Source organism: Silene latifolia, chromosome X (assembly GCF_048544455.1).
Source record: "Silene latifolia isolate original U9 population chromosome X, ASM4854445v1, whole genome shotgun sequence".
NCBI classification, from domain to species: Eukaryota; Viridiplantae; Streptophyta; class Magnoliopsida; order Caryophyllales; family Caryophyllaceae; genus Silene; species Silene latifolia.
In genome coordinates, this window is record NC_133537.1 from 134,266,860 (window position 1) to 134,275,326 (window position 8,467).

Consider the following 8,467-nt stretch of genomic DNA (forward strand, 5'->3'; position numbering starts at 1 on the left):
TATAAAATTACAATTCAAAACTTCAAATAAATCTATATATCTAGCAAAACATATAAATTGGCAAGATAAACCCAAGATACTGAGTAAGCTTGAATCTCTTTCAAGGTGTGCTATCCTGAATCTGTGGGCAATTATTGTTTGTTGTTTTTTTTCTTCCTGCCAATCACCGTTGATGCTTTTTACCTATAAGCACCGAAATATACAACGAAATGTTAATTGCCTGGAATATCTTATGCAAAGAATACACTGAATAAGAGTTTCTCCTTCAAATGATGGTAGCTCCCAAAAACAAAATGCACTCAAAAGCCTAAAATGGCATGTTATCGCTGCCTCGCTTCTGCAATGCTTTTCAGTTTTCCCCTTCAAAATATTTAAAAGGGAACATACCGTCACACTTAACTTTCTCCCCTTCTCTAGTCAATACTCAGAGCACCTTTACACCATTTCTCCTTTCAAAATTCACATCCAATTTTTCCAAAATCTCATTGCTGAAAATTAAAGAAAATACGGAGTAATACATAAGAAACAAGAAATATTCAAAATAACTAATGTATCAAAAAGCAAAAACACGGCAAAAGTGTAGTATTATATAGAAGAAATACCAAAAGCTAAAGTATCAAAAAGTGGAGTATGAGCTTTAAGTGTCCTCTTCTCCTTTGATTTCTCTTAGGACCCATTTCGGCTGATGATTCTACGGCTACATTTTGATGACCCTTACTGCAAATTTCCGCTACCAATAACAAACAAACTGTACTTAAGTGTGGTGCGTCAAAGTTCTGAACTTTAATGATATCAGTATAGTTATTAGAGATGAAGGTACGACAAAAGGGACAAACAACATCAACGATGAATAGATTGTATCATCTGACCACAAGCTCGCAATATGTTAAAATTCCTTCCTTTTTTTCTCTCTTTTTGCTCATTTATTATCATGGTTGATTGTTTTAATGTATGGTAGTTGTATGGATTATAATTGTATGGTACAATTATGTTTATAATTGTTTCAGAAGCAAGTGATGTTTATTTCACAGTATATTATGGTTACTTGGTAGATATTGAAGTAAAAAAGTTGATTTTAATGTTGTGCAAAATTAGTATCAATCGTGTATAGGATTTACCTTTCGATTGAACGAAACCACCGAAAGTGAGGAATGCGTGCCATGCAAAGGATCCGAATGTGTTTGAGACAGTCATAGTCCTTGCTAGTGCTGCAATTACTCTGAGAAGAACAGATCCAATTTGTCGGACAACTATTAGAAGCAGGTAAAACTTCAACAGCCTGCAGTGGATATTTTCTTCTAAGAGCTGAGATGGTCAAATTGCATAATCCTTTGTAAAACTACAACTTATCGGACAACTATATATTTGGCAGCCTAACCATCTCAAGTACACATACTAATACCATAACTAATTTAGACATGCTAATACCATAACTAATTTAGACATACTAATACCAAATTGTCGAAACGAACTTTCTCTAGCGCAACTATTTTCCCTGATTCATATCACGTGCTCGAAAAACACTGTTGTATGTTCCTTGACCAATCTACATCACTTGAAAAAAATAATATCCAATGAAAACATAGCACAAGTGACTTCATCTACTCCTAATACTCCTCTCACATTGCAAAAACTCATACAAGACAGTCTTACCTCTAAAACCAACTCATTAATCCTATAATGAAATGAAAAATACATAGAAACTGCTGTAAGTTGGGTTTTCACGTGAGACCGTCTCAAACAAATTCTGCATTTCAGGACGACGACGATGACAACAACAACGGCATCAGAGCCTTAATCCTATCTGACAAAAGAATAAGGAATAACACAAGATAGACTAATTTTATTGAAAGCATTAACATAAAAACAAAAAACTAAGAATGAAGCCAAATTTGTAAAAAAGCCAAACCTGATATACAACTCTACCTTTGTTGTGAACTTGTGCATGTAGGAGTACCTTATTTCTGACTTTTGCTATTTGTCGCGGCCCGCTGTCAGGGGCGTCAAAAAAGTTAGTATACCATCTCATTGTATTACGAATTTATAACCGAATTTATAAGCATGCACAGCTTCACAACAGAAGTAAAAAATAAGAAGACAAACATAAGATCAGTCGGGCACAACTGGTGTCATAAATCAGGTAACCAAACATGTTAAGGTTACAAAATTTAAATAACTGAGATACGCAAATCACTCCCTAAAACAAAATTCCCCTGTGAAATGCATTGTATTTCATAAGCCTTACCCTGTGCAATGAATGATAAACTGGTATGGCCATCATCGAATTCTACATTACCGTCTTCCTTAGCATCAGCTATCTACAACAGTTAGCACATAAATATTTAACAGTCATGAGGTTCATAATACGAAAGCTTTAAAGGAGAACAAAATTCTTCTATGAGAAATTAATCAATACAATACAGTAGTCATAATGCTTTGGTCACATACTTTGGGCTCCCAATATATTAATATGAGACTGTTTATTTGGAGAGTAGAAGACTAACTGAATCTTTTATCAGTTAAAAAGGCTCATAGAGCATGTAGTGATGATCCCACACACTCAGAAAGCGTGTCATATGCAAGCTTCATAAAATTTACTACAGGTAATACGGTTCATTCTCATGCAACAACTATTTCTTATTTCAGTGTGATGTTGTCTTATAAACTGGTGTATGTCCCACAGATAATGTGTCTCTCGTGCAACAGTTAGTTAGAAATTTATTAGAGTATATCAATTGTGTAATAGGTAAGAGGACAAAAAACTATTGAAGAGAAATCGAAAAGGGAGTCAAATTTCGACACCACATATGATACACCAAGTGAAAGTGAATGACTGCCAATAAAAAGCATCAAGCATCACAAATATTATGGCCAAAGTGAATTACTCCTCATCCTCCTCCTCCTCGCTGTCTCCTTTCCTTTCCCTTGCACCTGCTCCTCCTCCCGCTGCAGCGCTGCCCCACTCCTTTGATGTTACTGTTTTCAAAATGAAAACAGTTTATCACGAATTCTTTGTTGTTTATTTTACAAAGTTATACTCTATGCCCCATTATATATTCTTTTTTGCAGAAAAGGCGGTCGTTCTTATTAATGAATAAATCAAACCATTACAAGACCGAATACTAATCTACAAGGAAGCCATGGCAGCCTCCTAAAAGAAAGAATCTATGCCCCATTATATCAACTATAGAATCAACCTACAAGTATTACCATGTCAACTAATTGGAGGTAAATCTAAGTCATTAACCCCTTAATCTCCTGTGACGTAGAGTTTTTTTGAAAAAAAGACCATAACTCCATCCCTTTCCCCCCCTTTTCTCCTACTATCTTATTCAAACAAACCGTTAAATGCTCCACAATCTAGAAACAGATTGTCAAACAGTTCTATTCCGAGTTATCACTTTTTGTTACTGCCACACATTTACTCATTTACGGAGTCATGTGTGTCATGTCATCAAGGCATTCACATAAAACGCAACCAGTTGATAAAAAGAGCACAACCATTTAAAAACGATGGAATTTATAAAAATACACAAGGCTTTATATTAGAGAAACTTTTGCTGGTCTTTAGTTGAAAGAAGTATCCAATATCCACAGCCTCTTGCAAAACAAATACTAAAAATCCAACATGATGTGTATAATCACAAGGGACTTACTGTTATAACACAAGTAGCAACACTGACACCAGCTTCACCGAACAAAGTAGTAGCTACCTCTCTCACAACTCACAAGTGCAGTGGCTGCTATTGCTATGTTGACCACATTGACTCCACATTCGAAAAATGAATTAGGAGGCATTAGATTTATTTTTGAAATAACATGTTCATATATATATATGTAAACACAGTTTAGAATTTATATTACGTTGTGCCAATAAGAATAGTAGCAAGGCGCCAAGTAACATCGCTGCAAAGCAACTTGAACAGTCCATTCTCGGTGTCTTTTCCAGTTATCTTTTTTTACAGCTAACTCGCACACCTGTATACACTGTGTCCAATAAGAATATTATTTGACATATTTTCACCAATTTGTGTCGTAAATCACAAATACGAGCAACAAAACCAGAAAGAGGCAATTTACATTAAATAAATAAAAAATGGGAAAGATGAAGGAATCAAGCGAGTGAGTTAAATTAGAAGGAGAAATGGGCAAGAGATAATGAGAATTAGCAATAGATCGAAAAATGGTAGGAGTTGTATTGGATCACATTCATATTTCATGAATATACAATCACAACAAACTACACTAACAAATCAGTAATTTATACCATCATTATACCTAAATTATATTAACACAACCTCAAACTCCTCACCTATATTTGATCAACCCTGTTAAAAGACTGAAAATCCTCCATCTGACCATTTTTTTTGTCAAAAATAAAACAAAAGTAACATTACCAAACATCCAGATGACGTAAAAGCTAATAACTCAAGTTATTAAAGCATAAAAAGCGGCTATAAAACTTAACCTAGGGCTTTATAAGAGGTACTCTCTCATGTTGTTCAATGACGACTTCTTTGACATATGATGAACCAGTTAGAAAGGAATCTGGTTTCCAATCAGATACGAGAATTTTAGCCGATGATGGTGCTGAATAACTACACGCTGAAGATCGGCAAATTTAGCTGGACCCCGTTTATGACCACTGCTTACAGAATTTCCCAAAAGGGTCACTGGTTCTGTGTCACCCGTGGTCATAGGTCTTAAGTTCTTTATAGCTCTCAAGTTCTCAACCAGACATGGAAACCATATCATCCAGGCAGGTTCATGTGCCACCTGTGGTCGTAACAGGGTCGTTTTTCGTTCAACTGTTACAGTTTGGGAAATCAGATTATTTTGGGTTGATTTAGGCTGTGACTAATTCACCTTTTGCTTAGATAAATCAAATAGGCAGTAACTTAAGTGAGTTAAGACAACCTACAGTCATGAAACAACTCGATCAAACGAAGCTGACGGATTCTAGAAAGGAAGAACCGTTGCATATACCTTTTATAGATTAGATGGCCCTTGCATATGAACCAGACATGACAGAAATTAGGAGCAAACTGAAGCACTTTTGTTGCCTTCTTGGACACCAATTTTGTCAGGCCTCTTCACTATGAAAGCGACAAAAAGGCATGTCAGAGAATGATGTGCAAATGAATAGTTACAAATAATCACTCTTAACCAAATCAACTAAATAGACTGTCGAAAATAGAAACAAATCTTGTGTTCAAACCTCCGATATTTGCGGTATTTTATATTTGGTAGCCTTCTCCACTGCACCCTAACAAAAAGGAAGGGAAAAACACAAATCAAGCCTTCTCTTTTGACCCCCAAATTATTGCATGCAATAAATTTAAACCCCCCCACCCCCCCCTAAAAAAAAAAAACCTAAGTCCTAACTTATTTAATTCAGAATCAATATTCTACTCAATAGTTAACATCTAACATCAGCATCAATTGGTTAATTAAACTTAAGGTACCTCACTAATGCCGACGTTACTCACTGACAACGTTCACCAAGTATAACAAAACCAGCAAACAAAAACAAGAAAAAAAACTTGTTAGATAAGGGCTTTGTCAGGTTAACAGCCTTAAGCGTCTCAAATAGAACATTAACAGGTTGTTACGCCTTTGTGAGCTGAATACTGATAACAGAATCCAGAGAACATCAACATTAACATAATACACCTCTCTTAAAAGGTGCATATGTTCATAAACAACTTAACGGTCAACTACGTTATGCAAGGCGTGAATATATTGTTACGCCTGATTCACAAGCTGGAACCATCTTGTTAATGTTGTTATATTCAGACCGACCAATTAGCATAGCCTGTGTAGATCACAAGCGAAAACTCCACTCGTAAATTCACCGAGAAGAGATGGGGAAGGAAGTCGATAGAAAAGAGTAGAAGATTATTATACCTTGGGATTCATGGGAGCTCCTTCTTTAGCCTTGTTTCCTTGGTGTACTCTAGAGTCAAATGCAGGTATGAAATGTCCTTACGATTAACCGGTTATGAAGAAATCGTTCTTTGCGTATTCAGAATGTGCTTTGAAGAATGCCTGCCAATTACCAGTATTCATTCTTACAATCACAGTTTTTCTGAATGAAGTGGTGAGTATTATTTTTGTTATAACGTGATAACCAAATCAAACTTACCTGCAAGAATTCATACAAGTCATTGCTAACGCCCTTTCATCGTGGCAAAGATCACTATCAAGTGTCATCAGAAGTGTAGTTGAATCCAGTTTCGGCTGGCTCGTCGGCAAGGATGAGTTTGGACACCTATAAAATCAATGAACAATAGCTTCAAAATCAATTATTGATTTCTCATAGGCTTGGACAATGCATTTTCATATGTTAAGCCCGTAACCTGTTTCAACCCGCTGCTAGTCCATTTCTCAAAATCACTTCAGTGATGGCATCCCATTTATCTATAGGAAACCTAGATGAAAATTGAAGAACATTAAACGAAAACCCCTGAAAACTTTGTTTAACCTTCCCGCTTATTTACCAGACATACTCCCAACATCTGTGTGGAAAATCGCAGAAATTGTACGCCAGAATTGCAAAATTTGAATACCATTGACTAATAGCTACCAGAAATTAAAATTGGTGGAAATTATTGCAATAAGCGAAAATGCGTGTACCTGGAGATGCTCACCTGCTTCAATCTGCCTACAAAGTATTTTGTACTTCCTCTGCTCCAAAAATTGAAAAATGTATACTAATCAGATGAACAGATGACGTACTATGTATCACTTATAAGAAGTGCACATAATACTAAATTTCCAAAGCCTGCTATTGGGGGAAGGTTTGGTTGAACTTGACCTTAGTGCCAACATTCTGCAGAGATGCTGAGAGTTGCGTCTGAACTCCACCAAAAAATGGACCAGTTGAAGACTAAACAGAAAGAAGATATGGAGCATAATGGACCAATTGCAAATGGAGGTATGTCAAGGTTGAATTAAGCATCTATCTAATAACAACACTACTAATAATAATCTAATAACAACACTACTAATAATAAGCATCTATCAATCTAAACCCAAAAAGTGAAGATAAATCCAGAAGCATAACACCAAGGCTCTAACTAACTATATCCAGGCCCGTTTGTATCCAGGAAAAAAGCGTAAAATCCGTAACTCCACCCACAATAATAGATCAATTGACACGATTCAGTGACCCGTCGCATCCTAACTCGCAAGTTCAATTAACGCAACAGCACATGCAAACGGGAAAAAAATGCAAGATGGTATAGTCTTCAAATGAACGGGCAACATATTATACCATTTCTGGGTGACAAGTGCATGAACAATGTCCCAAAGAGCTCCAAATTATTGCATGCAATCAATTTAAACCAAAAAACTAAACTCTAAATTATTTAATTTAATTCACAAATCAATAATTCACCTCAAAAGTTAACACATAGGAAGAAAATCACAAGAATGAACAGGGCAACTTACCTGCTACGTTTTCGTATCAGCCGAATTGAAATCGTGATCGCCATTGTTGTTAACCTCCGATGATGTGACACGCCTATGATGGAAAAACTAATTGCAAGAAGACCGAAACAATTGCAGTGCTGAAGACGAAACAAAGGTTGAATTAAAAAAAGAAGAAGATCGCAAAGAGTATGAGGATGAGGAGCAAAAACATGTTGAAATTTAAAAAGAAAAAGAAAAGAATTAAAAAGAAAAAGAAAGGAATTGAAAGAAGGAGAATATAAGTGGTGGAGATGAAATTGCTACTGACTGAAGCAACATGGAAATGGCGGAAAAATGTAGAAAGGAAATCGCATGTGAGAGACATGGGAAACCATGCTATTTTGAAAGTAAGTTGTTCAAAAGTTCGGTTTTGAAAAGGACATGGGAAATTTCAAAAAGACTCGAGAAAACAATTTGCACATTGTCATTCTCATGTTATAAGGATGTATGCTCCTAGACATCTCTAAGTCTCGGCAAGTCTTCTATAAGAAGGTCTATGCCCTCCATCCTTTTGCGGTCTTATAGAGCAAGGTGTCTTAAGGTAGAGTACCTAGAAGATCGTCCCCACCATCAAGAACCACGCGAGGTGAAGTGGAAGCGAGCAATGTGCAGCTTCCTAGCATAGTGGGACGTCGCCCCCCACGCATCACGAAGAAACGCTGGGACGGCCCGGGCAAGTCCTTAAGGGTTTATGCATGAATCGTAGCACTATGAGTAATGTTTTACTTTCCAACACTTTCTTTTCAAGTTTCACCTCGGAGGAAAAGACCCTAGAAACAAAGTGTAACTAGTCCTCTTTTTCCCAGCGGAGTCGCCAAAAGCGTGGACAAGGCCCTCGGGAGGCTGCGTCCGCGGGATCCACACCAGGCATAATCGACTCGAGGTTCTTTCGAATCGAATTAAGACAAATTAGAGCCGCCACCAAGTTTTTTGGGAACTTGGAACCGTTCAAGTCAACTTTACACCTTTCATCGAAAAGCATAAAGCCAATCGA

The 8,467-nt window shown here is 36.7% G+C and overlaps 1 long non-coding RNA gene across 1 annotated transcript; it reads right to left on the minus strand.

The window, feature by feature from the left end:
* Window positions 1-1,941: 1,941 nt before the first annotated feature.
* On the minus strand, window positions 1,942-2,957 carry LOC141621604 (uncharacterized). The gene is made up of 3 exons (XR_012532489.1): window positions 2,886-2,957; window positions 2,246-2,318; window positions 1,942-1,991 (listed from the first exon to the last, which is right to left on the minus strand). It is a non-coding gene; the product is annotated as an uncharacterized LOC141621604 (long non-coding RNA).
* Window positions 2,958-8,467: the final 5,510 nt, after the last annotated feature.